Consider the following 19589-nt stretch of genomic DNA (forward strand, 5'->3'; position numbering starts at 1 on the left):
AGAGTATGTGTCATGTATGACTGAACTATATGAAGTAAGTGATAGGAGCGTTAGCCACAGAAATTTTTTACGATACATTTCAGTATATATTAAGCTTTTTCAGCGTAGATGCTCGTTTTTGTTGAAAATAATGACAAGCTGAGATTAGATGAAAAAATTAATTCCTAGAATACGGATATGGAATGTCCATGTAATTGTTTCTCCTTGAAAAAGAAGGGTGGGCCGAGGATTTTCCCATGTTGGAGGAAGGTTAGATACCATTCCGCTAGCCACTATTAGAGACTTAGTAAAGTTAACTGTAATATCTGAAGTAGAGACTGTAGGAATTAATAAGAAAAAAACAGGAATTAATAAGGTACCCTTATGAAAATTTAAGGTATATTTAAGGTTGATTTGAGGTATTTTTGAGGTATTAAGGTTGTTTTGAGGTATATTTGAGGTATATTTAAGGTTGCAGAGAAAACAGAAATAAAAATTATACCTCGTAAAGGTTGTAATTAAGGTGTACGAGGTTGATTTATATATACTTCAGCTTGTTTTGAGGTTGTTTAAAATTCACTTCAAATCATCCAGACTGATAAGGTGATTTTTAAGGTATACCAGGTTTATTTTCTTACATTTGTAACAAAAGAGGTATTTTTGAGGTGTAAAATTTTTTACCTTATTTCAACTAAAAAGAGTGAGATATTTATTGAGGTATATGAAGTCATTTTATTTATACCTAAGCTTATTTTGAGGTTGTTTTAAATTCGCTTCAAATCAACCAGACTGATAAGGTGATTTTTAAGGTATATCAAGTTGATTTTCTGATACTTGTAATAAAAGAGGTATTTTTGAGGTATAAAAAAATTGACCTTATTTCAACTAACGAGAGTGAGATATTTATTGAGGTATATGAAGTCCTTTTATTTATACCTAAGCTTATTTTGAGGTTGTTTAAAATTCACTTCATATCAACCAGAATCATGAGGCAGTTTTTAAGGTTCACCAGGTTGTTTCTTTTACACTTGTAACAAAAGAGGTATTTACGAGGTATAAAAAATAAAATTTTTTTCAACTAAAGAGAGTGAGGTCTTTATTGAGATGTATGAAGTCATTTTATTTATACCTAAGGTTGTTTTAAGGTTGTTTAAAGTACACTTCATATCAACTAGCTCACTTCCCAGAGTTCCGTGCTAGCCGGCAAATGGCGTGTGTGTTTACAATCGAAAGTTTCTTTAAAATTCGGTAAGTGTGCTTGACATTTATTAATTTAGCTTTGTCACTTTTAATCAAATATGCCTCAACTTTCAAACTTAAATTTCATTATTTTTGTTTTAAAGACGCGTCCTGATCTTACATTATTTAAGTCGGAGGATATTCTTTGAGGCTATTGTTGTAGGCTTAGCAATAAGACAGATCAATCTAAATATTTCTCGTCGCTGTTTAGGGTAACGTTACTGGTGAATCGTTACAGCAGGTTACGCACAGTATATTTTATTGTTTGTAATTTATTCAAATATAACTATTCTTTTTGTTTTGCTTAAATGTATATGTTTTAACGTAGCAGTATGCAAGCTGATTGAGTAAAAGGTTCATAATTTCTCTTATAAATAAATCACTGAAAATTGAAAGTTAACAGTTTCTATATATTGCAGGTAATAAAACAAATAAACAATACTATTGTAAGGAACGAAATGCATATTTGTTGCCTTCAACAAAAATCTAACATACATATTTAACTAATAAAATAAACATATACAATAAAAATTGCAATCAGGGTAAATACATCACACAAAAATTTTAATATTTCTTCAAAAGTTGCATTTTCATAAAAATATATATTTACAAACATGAAGAAAAAAAACAATCCTGTTTTTCGAAGTAAATATTCATTTTTTTAAATTAATGTTTACTATTAACAGGTGATTCTAAGGTAGGAAACAAGTTTACCATATCAAATCAACAAATTTCATTAAAAAATATATGAGAATTCCTAATAAAATCTGAAATTTTTTTTTAATAAAAATATATGTAATATGAGATAAGATTCAAGCTAATTTTAGTGAACTAATTTTTTAACCCCCCCTCACAAATTAATAAAGCAAACTTCATAAATTTTCATAATCTGAAAAATATTTTGTTTCTAAACTCCAGAAATGATGAGAAATTGGAAATTCTAACATTATCGCAGAGAAAGAAAAGAATTTTTTTTATTTTTAAATGTGCAGAGTAAATAAAAATATAACGCTAATAAATAAAGAATTTTGAAAATTAAATTCTAATAACATTAAATTATGTAAGGATCACAGAAAACTATAATATCAATGAAAAAAAATCAGAACCGAATAATTTCGGTAATAATAAGTGATTGATATTAGCAGCGATTACATTATATATAAGCGGGGATTACTGAACTTACATATACATTGCCTCTAGAGAGAAAAAAGTTATTCTAATTCTAGATTGTTCACCACATTAGCAAAATAAATTTTTCCAGTGTCATCGCACTGGATGGAAATACAAACAGAAGATATATTTGTCACAGGAATTAAGTTAAAGTTGCCAGAATTAGTTACTTGTGTAATATGGCTTAGTTCAACATTAAAATTAAGATTAAGAGAACGCATCTTTTCACCAGAAATCATTTCTTCAATAACACCATAATAATTCCAGCAACAGCATATTGAATTCTGACAAGTACAAGTTACTAAAATTTTTACGAAGAAATTAATGCAGCCTAGTTTAAGTTTACTTGCCCTTTTATACATAAGCTTGGTTTAGTTGAGTATCTTAAGGCGGTCCTAAAGTGGATTCTAGCCTCAAACTTGAAAACTAGATGGCGCTGAAAATCACACCCCGCCTCAGGCTAAGATCTAGTTTAGCCTTTCCCAAAAATGATTCTAACTCATAGTTGATTGGCTACCTCAAAAAGAGCTATTCTACCTTTTAACAGTTTCTAGATGTAAATAAATCAATGTATCGCAATGATGTATATTGATGTAAATATGTAAAGAACGACTTCTAGTATCGTAAAACAAATAATCTTAGATTAATAAATGAAATGAATTTAACTGGAGAATTTAATTTACACTTAAGTTTAAAATGATTTTTAATAAAATATGAGCTGAAACACCATAAATTATTAGTAATTATTTATTCATGTTTGCATGAACCAGTTTGTTATTCTAAAACATTATCCTAAAACAACAATTTTTTATGCTTTATTCGACAACAAATATTCAGTTTGAAAAATGCGAGGAAGTTATCTAATATTTGCAATTTTATGTGCTTAAGAAATTAAATACATCGGAAATATGTTTCTTTCCTTTGAAATAACTTCAATGTTTTTCATAAGTGAACATTCACACTTGAATATATGTTTAAATTGATTGCTGACATTGTCTGGGCATGAATATATGGTCAAATTGATATCTCTTATTCATAATGACTAGTATAAATACATAACTCTTGTATATGCTCAGCTGCAGCCACAGGGATCTTTTAACTTTAGAACAAACGTTTCTATTCTATAAAGTAATTGTTAAAAATAATTGCGGAATTTCTACAAACTACTGTTTGTTTTTTTTGCACTACTCTTTTTTTTTTCTTTTGAGAAAACACATTATACTACAAAGTACACAAAAAGTAGCAATTATTGTACATAGTTTCACAACTTGTAGTACATTACTTCAGATCTCTGTTTTTTCCCTATAAAAATTAGGTAAATATTGTTAACCCATGTTTATTGACAGGTAGTGGTTTGTTATTTATAACTGATTGGAATATATGATTTCTATATTGTAGATATGATTTCTTTCTACGTATCATTTATTGAATAAATAACTACTCAATTTATTGGTAATATTATTTAATATTTTTGCATGTCCTTATCAGTCTTTCATGAAAAGAAAATTTTTTGATATTTAGTTTTTTTAAAAAAAATTCTGCTTATTAAAGCTTTTCTGCTATTTGAGTGTTTTTGTGTATATTGTGCAGCTGCAATAAAGTTATAGTGTCCAATGATACATACAAGGAGATGTTCACAAAAGTGGCATAAACAATAAGACTTTGTTCTGAAGATGGTAAAAACCATAAGAAAATGATTTATTTTACAAAACAACATCATGGAAACAACAACATGGGAAATCTTACTTTTTTATAGAGTGAAAAAACTATACGAAAACATGGTTTTTCCTAGGACCGTAAAAACTTCATATGGTCAATACTGCTCTGAACCATGCATCTGCACAGAATCTTGCTCTCCCTACAACAATGCGCAATAAACAAAATTGCATCTTGCAAATAAAAGTTGACGAAAAAAGAGCTTTATGCTAATATATTTTTCTTAATGTTTGTGTTAGGGCACCACATAATAAATAAAATATGCTGATTATTTTAGTCTTTGGTAATTATAAAATAAATTTCTTTAAAATAGATTGTGTAGATAATTGCTTATATTTTCTTTCTTTTTAATGAAAAAAACTATCTTATGAACCAAATGATGCAATGCAATAAATTTTTATTTATTTTTTGAACATTTGTTATAAACTTTAAAAGAATTTGTACTCATGTTAAGTAAAGGAATATCTTAAGTACAGAGTGTCTTTTAAATGTACAGAGAGTTCTTTTAAGCGGTTTTAGTTCTACTACTTTTAAGCATTGTTCGACAACAAATTTATGGCTTAAGGACCAAATGTATGGCATTTGAGAAATAATTACCCTCTAATTTTTTCAGGCAATTACACATATTTTTATATTTTTTAATCAAACTTCCTTGTTACAGATTTAATAAATAATATAAATTTTTCACCTAAGTAACCTAATAGAATATAATTAAATTTAAGAATATAATAAAAAGTAGCCTTACAAAATGTAATTAAATGTAAAAAAATCTATTAGGTGCTTTTGTAATAAATATGTAAAACACAAGTTTGTTCATTTAATGGTTGAAATGAATAATATAATGTTATTTTTTGTAATTGTATATATGCTCTAATACCTTAATAGATTATTTTTGAAAAATCGCTTGCATGCATAAATAACAAATGATGCATTTTTTAAACTAAGCTAGATAACATTAAATTTACATAAAAAATTATGTTTCATGCCGTAACCACTCTCCTTTCCTAAGATATGTGGGTTATTTAAATAAAATTTTAAAGCCATAGTCATATCAACAAAATTTCATAAGATTCATCTTTATTTTGATGAAGAAAAAAAAAATTCTAAAAAAAAATTTAATTGCACAATAAATTAAGATTACATTACACATATCTGTAAAAAGTAATTTTTAAGATATGGAAAAAAAAAAGAATCATATTTTTCAGTTAGTTGGCTATCTGTTGATCACAAAAGTACACAAGTATTACAAGTGGTGAACTTCAACATATTTTTTTCCTGTGGATTTTTATAAAAGAGTTTCATATTTTAATCTAAAATAATCACCCTTTCAAAAAAAGAAGGAAAAAAAATGAAAAATACATAAGTTAACAATCGAACTCTATATGAGTTTCAAAAAGGAAAATTTTTAAAATTTATTCAAATAATAGAAAGTAAGAGGACACTGTCTCAAAATATCATTAAGTTTTTCAACCCTTAAAATCAGTTAGGTTAATAAAACTAATATTTTCCAGTCGGTGTCATTAACAAATCAACGAGGCTGTTTTAGAGATTTCAAGTAATCAAACTGTTTTAAAAGAAAAAAAATCTGATTTTTCTTAAATAAAAAATATTTTCCTCGTTTAATCATAAAAAACCATTCTAATTTCATACTATTTTATTTTCATGTGGACATAAAAGTAGAATAAATGCCTATTTTTGACCCTCATAAGATAAGAAACTTAATTCCCACATATATTATTAGAAATGCGAAGAACGTTCTTTGATGAAGTTTATCGAAAGAAGTAAGGTTGAGGAATTTTCGGTGGAGATCAAAGTTATTTACGAAAGTGGTACGCCCTGTTTTTTTGTGTACCAAAAATTGAATTATTTCCTTCGGTTTAAAAAAAAAAAAAAACTTTTTTAAAGAATATTTTCTTTCTTTCTTTTTCAGTTTTGTATCTGATAGGTCGTTCATGAAGGAAATAGGTTATATTTCAATTAACAACAGAATGTAGATAAATTGTGCTCGAGGCATTTTGAAATAATTATACAATATGGGCATTTTAGCTTGTCTTAAATGTGTGGTCTTAAATTTCGATTTACCATAAATATCAACTGAGAGAAGGATTCTGATTGTAGCGGTCAGAAAACGAAGAATACTTGTATTATCATCTAATAAAATTTCTGAACTCTAGCTACAGGGAAAGTGATAGGAATTTCCGATTGCGCGAAGCCATATATAAGTCTTTTGACAGATAAAATATGCAAAAGCGTACACGTTATCAGTTCTTTAAAAAAGTTCTTCTTTACAGGTTTTTGGTTTTTCTTAAAATTGATGCACTGATTTGTAATCAAAAAATTAAATTGATTTATAGTTGTACTTTTAAACCTAGTGTGCACATAAGTTGAATAGAAATTATGTTTTTTTTTTAATTTTTAATGCGTAATTGTACCCTTAAATTTTCAATTTAAAAACTGACACCGAATTAAGTGCATATCAGTTTCTACAAAAATAAAAGAAATGAAAAGTTATGTTTCTCATTTATTAATTTTATAAACTATGTAGTACAAGTAGTCAAAAAAAAAGAAAGAAAAAAATTTATTCTTTTAGACGTTAGTCACTCATTTCGAACAAACCACTTTCGTAATATATTTCTATTAACGGCGAACATTTATCCCACAATTTTTAAAAACGATTCGCCCCACATTTTTTATTTTAGATCTGATTAAATATATTTTCCCATTTTTAGCCTACTTGTTTTTAAGATATTTACTTTATTTTCCAAGTTGTAAATTATTTATTTAAAATTTTTAAGTTATTTTTTTGGATTCTCTTATAGAAATTTTATAACTCATTAGTTTGATTGAAAAGTTGTTCAAAATCTAACACAGTTCTGATTATTACTAAATATATAGAAAACATAGATTAATTAGGCTAGGGTTGGAAGTAGAAATGTAATCGCTTCGGCTAGAGCTCCTAAAACTTAAAAGAACTTAAAGAAATTATAATTTTTTTTGTTTTCTGAATAATTTAGAGGAATCGCGTCAACCACTTATATATTTGTTATTTAATCATCTAATTGTGAGCCAATGGACGCTACTAACACACTCTATTACAACTTGTCAAATAAATCATACGTTACATTCAAATTAAACAAAAATAGGATAATTCGTTTCAAATTAAATTTATTGTGCAAATGGGTTGCAAGAATAATTTCTAGTTTCAGGGAATAGGGACATAATTACACATCGTCTATGAATGGAATTTAAATACACTTCTCCCTCAGTGTTATTGTTCAAAAACAGGTTTTTTTACAGACATTCCACCCTACTTCCTCTGACCTGGAGGATGCTACTTACCAAGAAATTTACCTCAAGCAAAGCTCATATTCTTTTCATTCCTGTGTTGAACATAAAGCTACCTAAAAGTACCTAGAACTTCGATTATTCGCGTGAAAGTTATCAATAAATCAACGATTCTTTCTTTACACAATTTTTTTCCAATAAAACTTTAATAGAAAATATAATAATTTTTGTAAAAACAATTAAATAAACTATCTTAATAATTGAGTGTTAGGGTTTTAATAAGTCAAGTACAAAATTTTTTGCAAAGCCTTATAATTTAGAACTTCTAATATTTTTCAAATCGATATATAACTTAAAGTTTCTGTGTCTTTTAGTTCCAATGCTAATCGGTGGCGTAACTAACTAGTGGAGAACAAGATAGGACTCCTATCCCTGAGCACCAATATCTTGAAAATGATTAAAATTAAATTATAGACTAAAATGCTCTTTTTTAAAAGTTTAATTTGCTAATTATAAGCCTCATAACTTCTTCAAATTTCTATTTTCTTTACCAAAAAATTGAACAAGATGTTTATTATTATTGATGTTTATTTTGCATGAAGAGCATTTTCTATTATTATTTTTTACAAATTGGTAATATATTCAATGGAAAATGTCTTTAGGAAAAGCGCATATCGTTCAATAGAAAATATCAAAGTATAATATAAGAACTACATCAGTATAATATACACTGTTAAATTTTAAACTAAATCGAATTAAAATTGATAAAGTTACTTAAAAATCACTGTGTAAAGCTGCAACATTTTATTCAAAGAAAAATTTAAAAAATAATTACAATTGCGTTTTAACCATAAGTAGAGCAAAAACTTAATTTGGCCTTGGATGCCCAGTTAGTAAAAGTTCATACGCTGGTATTTTATTAATTTCACAAAATCATATGACTCATTGAAACTAGCTTGCGTACAGCCGAGAAAATCTTTTATTATGTATTTAGATTTTTCGGAATAAAAGATACAAAATCAAATTTTGCTCAAGCCGTAATTTCTACATGAAGTAAAGATAATAAATAAAATTTTATTTCATTCACGCTAAAAATGCATTTAAATTTTTGACGTGGCATTATTTTATTATAAATTTTAATAATGCTATTTGCTGCTGTAAAAATTACAATCCAAATATTTATATATATATCTGTGTGTACACACTATTTTTAAAAATTAAATTAAAGCAAATTTAACAAAAATGAATTTATAAACTGCCAAATTAAACGGTTTTTGCAAATAATCTGTAATGGAAATTAATTTTTCATGTAACGCTTTAGAGCAGGGTTTCTTAACCTGTGGTTCATGGACTCCTTAGGGGTCCATGCGTCATACTTTGGGGGTCCACCGACTATTTTTAAGACGATTGGATCAATAATATTTAAATAACTTTGATCTTTTTTTTTCTTCTAAAAGATGAAAATACATACATATTTGAAACTAGGTGATTGAGATACCCAAAATTCAGTGCGGACCCTCTAATATCCCTGTCATATTTTTAACATTCTCCACCAAACGACTTTCAGTTTGCAGCAGCAGGGCAACCCCCTGATTACATCCGATTTGTTATTTTTATAATCCTCTATCAACCCCTCATTTTTTATGAGCCGTCCCTTTGCTCTTTTCACTTAGATATGCCAGCAATCCTCCATAATGTGAGGAAAAGAACATTCGCAAACCATAAAAAAATTTAACATTTTCAAAAACGCAAAGTAGCCTTCGAATTTTATTTCAATTGAAAATAAAGTAAAGTAAAAATAATTAATGATTTTTGCAATAATTTTTTTACAGGGGGTGGTCTGTGACTTCTTAAAATTTTTTAAAAAGGGTCCATTATACCAAAAAGGTTAAGAAACACTGCTTTAGAGTTTTCAACGCTAATCACATATTATGTATCCTTAGCTTCCGAGCTAAAATAATTTTGCCAATTCTAGTGTTTAATTTTTTAAGAAAATCTCTAGCTCCCAAGTTATTTTCATTTAAATTCTGTAAAATATATTTTTATTCAAACTTTCTGGGTGTTCTTTGATGTTTTCTAATGTACTAATGTTTGCTAAAAATTAAGTAAAAAAGATATTTTTATTGTGGATTTGAAGTAAATATTCATGTTTAAAAAAAAGTATCGAATTTTTATAAAAAATACAATAACGTACGAAATCTCGATTAAGTATAAAAACGGAATTAATTATCAATGAAAAAAAAAACAACTCTTTTCTTTTATCACCGAAAGGTTTATTATTATTAATAACTGAATTAAATTGCGATCGAAATTTTTACTACTTTCCGACTAGCTACAGTACTCGTATCTCTTCCGGAGCTCCTGAGCTAATTGACAACACAAATCGTTCCCTGATCACAGCAGAGTTTATTACCATTTTATCTGCAAATAGAACAATCACCACTAAATATCTTGAACTCCTTCTGAGAACGAAAGTGCTCTAAATGCAACCATTATTCTATTGACAAAAGAAGCTGCGTTATCTCCTATCATTGGTTCCCAAACTTTTTTGTCTCGTAGACCCCTGCTTACCTGATATTAATTTTTTGTAAATTCATCAACTTCAAATGTATTTTTGACAGCTGGTATAGTGCTACTTACTGTGACAGATATAAATTTTTAACTGTAGAGAAGTGTAGTGTGAAAAACTTAAGAAAAAACACATGTTAATTTTATACATTTATTAATTAAATTCAAATTAAAACGAGTCAAATTAAAATTTATTATTTGTTATATAAAATAACTAAGCAATAAATAAATGCTTTTAGAGGGAGGGATGAACCTGATACTTTAATAAGTAATTATCAACATTTGGCATCAGTTTAGTAAGGTTTAATCCCAAATCTCATCAGTAAATGACAGGGCCGGATTTAAGCTTGGTGGAGCCCTTATAAGTTCAATTCTATTTCTGTACACCTAAAGTAAACTGTCATTATTTTTTATTGTTGAGTATTAACATTAAATTTTTTTAAAAATTTGATATTACTTTATTGTTAAATATATTAATTGTGATGAGACTATAATGCAGAACCTTTCTTTTATTGCACATATTTTTTGAACGATAGAAAAAAGTTACAACAGAAACAAATTTTAAGCACAGAGTAAAAATTTGGCATGCTGGAAGGGCCATTATATATTTGACAGAGTTTTTTTTAAATTTCATTTTGAATATATTTTATTTGCAATTTTTAATGATTTTTTGCTAATTTTTTTCTCAATTGTTCACGACTACCAATGTTTAACTCGGTAGCCTTGTAATTTTGAACCGAGGCCAGAAGACAAGGGAACTGCTGGATCAGTACCCAGAGGTATTTCTTATGAGAACTTGGAGGACTTTGTGACCCCAACAGATTTAACATGCGTCAGTCACCATTTTATACATTGGTATTCTTCTGCCGGCTGGATTCAAACTCCAATTCTCACGACCACGAGTCAAGAGCCCCATCAACCAGGCTATCCCGCCCACATTTTTAATTTATTTTATAACAGTCATTGCACAGCCAACCCAGTTTCGAGTTTACGACTACTAATATTCAAATCAGTAGCCTTGTCAATTCCCAATCCAGCAGTCCCTACACCCTGGAGCAGGTAAGGGCCGTTATATTAATACTGTTTGTAAAAATAAAAAGAACATTTCGTAAGCTGATATTATTTAATTGATGTTTACATTAAAAATATTTCTTCATTACTTTTGCTTTCTTTTTAATTGTTTCAAGTACATTTGTTAAATTTTAGTGCAAGAATAAAAATTGTCATTATTTATGTAAATTTTTGGCTTATATTTTTAAGGATTTATTAAAGGGTCTATTAAATATCAGAGAGAATAAATGTAATACGGGTTTGAAGTATCAGCTCGTCTCTTTGTGTATAGTGGCTAGGATGTGCAAGAGCAGCATCCAGTCAAAACGAGCATTCAACATATCAATGAAACACACTAATGCTTTATATCAATTAGTTTTAGATAATTACAATTGTAGAATATGGAATGAATTTTATTATGGAATGGAATGTTTTAAAAAACAACTATCTGTTAATGTTAAACATTTTAATCAACGAAAAAACAGAACCAATATTGGGAATAAATGTATTATTTTTAATTACTGACAAATTTTGTGACAGAAAAAAAAATTAAAGCCTGATAGATTTCAGAATTTTAGAAACGTCTTCTAGTTTTACCAATCAAATAGGTTTCGATGTCTTTCATACCACCTGTCTCATTTGTGATTCAACATTATCATTTCTGTTTCGTTCTTACTTAATATTAATATGATTGCGACAGTTAATTTGTATACCTCTTTTACTACATTTTTCGAGGAGTTTAAAAATATAATATTGAGGATTTTAACTGAAATTTGCTTTTTTTGTATGCCTCTTTCATTACGTCATCTTCACATCCACACGCAACTGTCTCCTCTAAATAATGCTATATAAAATGAGATTGCAAAACAAACGTGTGTAGTTATTTAATTTCATATTCAAAAGTAATTGTTTTTTGAATTGACAATTTCAGTCATTTTAGATATTTTTAAGTGCTATTTAAAACTGCTGCATATCACATGAAAGCATTGAATATATAATTTGTACACTTTTAAAGTAAAACAAAAGGAAAATCTGATCCTTAGAAACAGATATTAAATAGTCTAATGATCGAATGAAGGGGTTAAAAAAAAAAAAACTTTTTTATCTTTTAAACTAAAAAATTTATTTATAAATGTAATTTATTAATACTTAAATTGCTTGAAAGATGATATGTTTCATTCTAATGACAATGAAGTTTTTTGTTTTATTCAGTCATTTATTTATATTTATTATGTCCGATAATGCAGAAAAGAAGCATTTTGGGCTTCTGAGGGCCCTTGTCATCTCGGGGCCCCAAGCTACAGCTTATACGTAAATCCGGCCTTGGTAAATGATGTCCAGTCTGTTTCTTTCTTTTTTTGTTAGGAGATTAGCAATTAAATTAGAAATGTTTTAAAACATTAAGCTATTGCATTACTATATTATTTCATATTTTTAACGAAAGCTGCTTATTATTTCTTGTAACAGCATATTCCATTATTCAATATTATGAATATTTCGTTTTTTTGTTTTTTATACTTATTATTTAAAAGATAAATACAGAAAGCATCACTATTAAAGTAACTTAAAAAATTATTAAATTAAAGATATTAAAATATGAAAAAATTATCAGTTAGTGAAACTAACAAATCTTCTCTTTTTTTTAAAACTTCAATTTATTTTAAACGATTCATTTCGCAACAAGTCACTACTCACAATTATGTGAACCAAATAAATAATTAGGTGATCAGCAAATGTCGTCGAATACGGAATAAATTATTTGGAAAATCAATAAAACAATATGTTTGTTTCGTGTCCTAATTTTTTTTAAAGTACCAATTTTTCTTTACTTAAAGAAAAATAAAATAAAACTCTTTTTGGATTGTATAAAAAGTATCAAAGTCAAAACTTATCTTAATAATTACTATATTAATATAAATTTGAGGTCCACTTTTATTTTCGATGTTGAGCTGGAATAAAAGATTATTACTGATGTAATGAATGTTTGAATTAGAGTTGTACCATATCCTAAAATTTTACTGGGTTTGAGTACCCCATAAATAAAGAAAAGAGAGACTTTGCAGTGAACGAGCCATTAGACAATGCCAACCTTCATCTATCAAAAGGTATCTCAAAATTGAATCAAGTTATCATGTCTTATATATAAGTGAATTGATGTTAAGAAATAGTAGTGGTAGTTACGCCACAATTCATCCCCTCTGTATTTGTGAAAGACCAGGAGAGCTGGATTAAGGTCACCAGGTTTTGAGCTTTAGCCATGAGAGTCGTATTAAGTTAATGACTGTGTGTAGTGAATCGATGTTTAATAATCATATTGGTAGTTACACCACATGTTTTTAATAAATTTTGTGATTTAAGTCTGTTGTTAAACACACCAAAATAAAATTTATAATTTTAGTTCCAAATTGCATAACCTAAGGTAAAAATATAAATAGAGACAAGTTTCCTAATATAGTGAAGATTTCATGGAGAGGGAATCCATCAAAGCTAAAAAATAATCATTTCACAAAAAAAAAAAAAAAAAAAAATTCAATTTAAATATAAAAAAAAATTTTTCAACAATTTCAGTTCAATTGTTACAACTTTGATCAAGACATAAAAAGTACATCCTAAGAAATGAGATTAGAAATATGATTTTCATAACCATATAACATATATTTTTGGTCTCAATTCCTTTAATTTAAGGAAAACATTTTAATTTAACTCATCATTTCGGGTAAAAATAAGGTAAATATTTTGAATAAGAGGTAAAAACAATCTACCATGGCAAATAATTTTAATAAAATGTTTCTGATGGTCAATTGAGCTAATACAAAAAGAAAAAAAAAGTCAACTATATTTCTGGACTGCATTTCTTAATTAGTGGTTACATTTAAAACTTTTGTTACATTTAAAAGAATAAAGTTGTTTTTTTTAAAATAAAAACGTAAAAAAATTGCCAAAGGAAGTAAAATTTTAAATTATATAAAAACAGGAAGACTGAAAAAGAATTTCGTAGTTCGAACACAAAACCTAACTTTCGTCACTATTTGTATAATAACATTTACAGGATTTAGATTGGTCATTTTATTCAACCATATCACTATATAAAATTATTTTGAAAAAAGTAGTAAAGAATATTTGCAGAATTCTAATGCAAAGAGTGTTAATTTAAACCTCTTAGGCTTTGATCGAACTGCTGCAGAATTTTTAAAGTTTTTGCTATCAGATAAACAACACTAAATATGTATAATGGTTATTAAACAACAAATTATTTAACATTATTATTTATATATGGTACAATTTGAAGGTTTCATGGAGCTTTTATTAACAAATACTAGTATCTTTTTACATTTATCAGTTAATTTTTGACATCAAATAATTTACATACATTTCTTTCCTTTTTGTTACTTTAGATACGACTTTTAATATTGATAAAATCAAAATTTAAAAAAACTTAACAACACTGTGAATATAGGGATAAATTCTGCATTAAAATTTTTCTTTTTTCTCAAATGAATGTCTCAAGAAAAAAAAGAATCATGCCAATCCTGGATAAAACTGAAGTTATATAATCGAAACTATCGATAATAGATAAACTTTTTTTAAACATTTTCTTAATCAGATGGAATGAAAAAAAAAAGGTAAAAAAGTCATCTGCAAAAGCACTGGTAATACAATTCTATTCTACCATTTAGCAAAACTATAAAACATCAGTCATTATTAGACAATTGTGTTTCTTTTAAAAACTGATATTTTAAAATTGAAGCAATAATCAACATTTATAGACTGCATGTTTTAATATTAATTGATATTAATAAAAAACAAAGGCTTTCAAACTGAATTTATTCAAATTATAATTTGTCATAATTAAATTTAACCTATCTTATATAAAAGGGTTTTAATAATCTTAGTTGGACGAAAATAAAAGTATTATTCGAATTTCAAAAGCGCAAACAGAATAATCATAAATTTTTAATACATTCAATTAAATGCTACTGCTTTAATGTCACTTATTTTGAAGGATATACTTATACAAAAATCTTCTATATTACATTTAAAAATGTAAATACTTTCAAATATTTTTTTACAATCATAAACATGGCTAATTTGAAAAACCAAGGGCTGAAGGCACAAAAATCACACAGTGTGTACTCTACTCAATGCCATTATTTCAAAGGAAGTGTGTATATCTTGCTTATGTAGAAAATTTCTTTTAATTGAATGTATACAGAAGCATGGCATACTGTCGTTTGATTGTTTTTGTTCTGATAATCATAAATTAAGCATTTTTTATTAATGCAAAAATGCTTAAATTTTTTCCAATATTCATCTATATAACATAATTTAAATATAATAAAATTTAAATGGGCAAAAAATTAATAAATTTATGTGTATGCATAAGGTAACAACTCTTTATTATTATAATAAACTTTAAATTATGTTATAAAATAAACAAATAAATAAAAAGAGTGAAACCACTGTAACCAGGTTCTAGTTAAAATTAGTTGCAGTTAAAATAAATTGCAAAAGTTCAACATGCTATTTTCAGAAGAAAAAAAAAGAAAGATCATATTTATAAAATTTGTAAATTTTAGTTCTCTCAAATTGCAAAATTTGCCATCACAATACTGCTTTTTGAATAAATAAAATACTCAAAAGTAAAGCTATATTTTTTAATTAAATTATCCGTACTCAAAACTCTATTAGATGCTTTTGAAGAAAAAATGCTTGCAAATTTTAAAATTCTTTTGAGAAATTCCAGTTAGCTACGAAATGAAAGCTACGTGATATCAATGTAAACATTAAAATTGCTGATGCTAGTCGCTAAATCCTGAATGACTCTCTTTCAAGCGCGTTCGTAAACAACTGAAAAAACAAAATATTCTGATTTTCGATGCTGGAAAAATTATTAATTAGTGACTTTTCTCCCGAACAGTTAAACAAATTAAATACTGAATAAAATGTTTTAAAACTGCTATTGGAATAAAGCTAACAATCTGTATTAACACCTAAAACAAAAAGAATTTGCAATTAATGAGAATATAAATAAGTATTTTATGCTTTTTTTCGCAAATTGTCCTCACTAGCGGTAAATTCACATTTCTCGTAGCCTTGTAGCGCCATCTAATTTCCAGAACCTGAACTACAAAATCAAATGTAACAAAATTTTTATATGCTTTTAAAAATAATTCACAACCTAATTTTCCAAAAATAAACATTTTAGGTTCTGGCTAACAAGATTTTTAAATGTCGTGAAAAAATTCGAGACCCTTAGTACGCTATTTAATCCGTGTAACTGTTCGGCGGTTTTTAACATTACAGGTATACGGCTTTAGGACCACCTTAAAAGTATTTGTATGTGTATCACCTATTAAATAATATCTGAAGTTAGTTAGCAAAAAGGCAACTATAGGTAAGGGAAAACTGGCATCCACTTAAAAAATTCTCATGCAAAATTCAAACTTTTTGTCCGTTTAGTCCACTAAGGCAACGCCCCGCTCTTCCGTGCCACAGGTCCTGGGTTCGATCCTTGGGCCGGGCAAGGTTGACTCAGCCTTTCATCCCTTCAGTGGGTCGATAAATGAGTACCAAGCATGCTTGGGAACTAAACACTGGGGGTTCCGCGTTCGGCTGACCACCTAACCGGAACATCTGCTCCTGCATCCCAGAGCCCAAGGTCAAGGAAACTGAAATGGGCACAGTAGACCTTGGCCCTCTATGGGCTGTCGCGCCACTGTGTTTAGTTTTATTTTAGTTTTTAGTCCGCTAAGGCAAAATCTTGAATATTATTCTAGATCAACATGATGCAGTTTAATATTTTGGAATGATTTTCAATTTATTTTTAATAAGACTCGTGAAGACTCGTAAAGAGACTAAAATAACATGAAAACTTTTCGTATAAATAGTGTGTTCTAATAAAATAGTTTTTATCTTTAATCCACAAAGAATATTGTATAAAACAAATTTACTGAGACAGCTATTCCAAAAAAATAATTTTATTATTTCAATTAAATATTAAAATCATTTTGGTGAACCTATACTTAATCTGCTTATATTGTAGTTAAAAAAGTTTAAAAGTATTATTGACTCTGGATTTTTGTTGTCAACATTAGTAACTTATCAAAGTTATATAAATATATATTTCAATTTCCTTCAATTTCTTTAAAAAAAATCTCATCTGAAAATTTCCAAATGAAACTTGCTATGCAACTTTTATATAACTTGATTTTACTCAACTTGAACATGCAACTTTTACAGAGCTGCTCCGTAAATGGCATCCAGAATTTCAAGGTTTGAATAAGGCTGTCAATAATACGTGCTCTGCAGCTAGGAGGAAGTGGAGACTAGTAACTGGAGAGCCTTCCCCTGGGAGTAACTCTAAATATACACCAAAAAGAAAAAAGACAAGTAAATTATTCTCCTTTGATTCAATGAAATCTTTTCACCTAAAAAATTACTGATAAAGTTTGCATGATCTTTGATTTTTGAAAACATTATTTTATAGCATTATCTTAAATTATTCCCTCAGGCAAGTAAACATATAAACTTAATGTTGCTTTTATTTCGATGGGGCATGAAAAACACAAAACATTGATGTTCTACATTCTTTTATTAAAAGATGATTGATTCTTGATCACATTAAATAAAAGGTTGAAAATGACCTTTTGTTTTTAAAAACCTTACGTGATAGACAATTATTTTCGGAATCGGCAGCATTGAGAATTGGTTTTAGTACAATTTCTTTTGCGAAATTGGACTAAAAATTTAAACAAGCAGGCCAGTGTAATTGAATTTATTCAAAATTTGCTGAGAAAAAAATTTAAATATCAGCATAACAATCCATAATTAAAAATGGTCGGTTGAATTATTGGAAAATTAAGAATTTCAATAAGCGTGTTATTTCTACAGCAGTTTTTATATGCATCTTATAGAAAAATTAGCTTTTTTAAGTGATATGTTTAAACAGTCAAAATAAAGAATTGAAATATACTGGGAGGAGAGTTTTGCAGGTCATTATTATTATTCATCTGCTGTTACTAAAGAAACCATTTATTTATTCAAAATTGAATAGAAATAATAATAAAAGGTGATTTATGCAACGAAATAAGCTTTAAAATATTATTCTAATCTTTTAAAATTTGTCATTATCAATGTAAATATGACTCTCGCTAATTCAAATTTTTTATTTATAGGTTCCAATGCTCCAAATAACGTAAGCACAGCAAACTTGCAGAAGAAGCAGAGTAATTGTCAAGAATTTTGATTTCTTGAACGAAAAATTAATTTTTTTTGTTAATAAAAGTTTTTATTTGTAAGCTGGCTAAATTATTTAAATTTGCTGTTATTTCGCTTTTACAAAAAATTAGCGCCTTTAACATCTGTTCTATATAAATGAGTTCCCACATTTTTCTGAAACAAATGTATCCTCTTTTCACGATAGTTTAATTGAAATTATTAAAATTACAGAAACATTTGAAATGTTCTTTTAAGGTTTATGAGTCAGCATACTTAACATTATTCAACTCTACATGTTAATTCAAGATTAATAAATTTTATGAACTATTTAATTGCAAATTAGCACAAGGTTCACAAACTATAAATTAAAGGCGTTAAGTGAAAATTCCTATTTTGAATTGTGTGAGGAAGAATACATTCCAATGGGTTGTATTTCAAAATTAAAGGAAGATATATTCTTTGCATTGCATTTTACTTTTCTTCACACAATACATGGAAATCAGTCGAAAATTCTTTCGAAAGAAAGATTCATCCGTATTCCGCCTATGTGTTTAGAAAATAGTTTCTTAGCATCAGGATTAGCAGTGAAAATTAAGACAGACCGTAAAAAGTTAATAAGTAATTACCACCTAATGTGTAACATTAAAAACTCCATCAGAGTGATAAATACCTCTACAAGTGAAAAGATATATATTTTAGGTTAAAAATTAGCAGTCTAAGGAGAAACATTTTAATTATATTTAATTACCAGCATTAGCATAAAAAAATATAACCTGAAGGGAAAAATGGCATATTTTAGTTTGATTAAAAAAATTTCCTTTACAAGCATAAAAACTTATATTTGAGGTGAAAAATAATACACCTTACGTTAGTAAAAAATCACCTTTCCAACTATCAAAAATTACACCTGAGGTAGATTTGAAATAACCTGAAGAGTAAAATGACATGCCTCAGGTTGAAAAATATATACCTCTACAAGCATAAAATTAGATACCTGAGGTTGAAAAATAATTACATGAGGTCGAACAACATACACCTGAGGTTGATTTATAATAACCTGAAGTGTAAAATGACACACCTTAGGTTGTTGAATAAATACTTCCACAAGTGTAAAAAAATATATTTCAAGCTGATAAGTAATAACCTAAGGTCGAACAAAATACACCTGAGGTTGATTTGAAATAACCTGAAGTGTAAAATGACACACCATACGTTGAAAAATATATATCTCTACAAGCATAAAATTAGATACCTGAGGTTGAAAAATAATTACCTGAGGTCGAACAACATACACCTGAGGTTGATTTATAATAACCTGAAGTGTAAAATGACACACTTTAGGTTGTTGAATAAATACTTCCACA

The 19589-nt window shown here is 27.5% G+C and overlaps 1 long non-coding RNA gene across 1 annotated transcript; it reads left to right on the forward strand.

The window, feature by feature from the left end:
• Positions 1 to 1070: 1070 nt before the first annotated feature.
• Positions 1071 to 19235, forward strand: LOC147816575 (uncharacterized). Its single transcript, XR_015435541.1, has 3 exons — positions 1071 to 1227; positions 17248 to 17397; positions 18183 to 19235. It is a non-coding gene; the product is annotated as an uncharacterized LOC147816575 (long non-coding RNA).
• The last annotated feature ends 354 nt before the right edge of the window (positions 19236 to 19589 follow it).

Source organism: Parasteatoda tepidariorum, chromosome 1, assembly GCF_982258835.1.
Source record: "Parasteatoda tepidariorum strain Cologne lab strain chromosome 1, Ptep-v5.0, whole genome shotgun sequence".
In the NCBI taxonomy this organism is placed as follows: domain Eukaryota; kingdom Metazoa; phylum Arthropoda; class Arachnida; order Araneae; family Theridiidae; genus Parasteatoda; species Parasteatoda tepidariorum.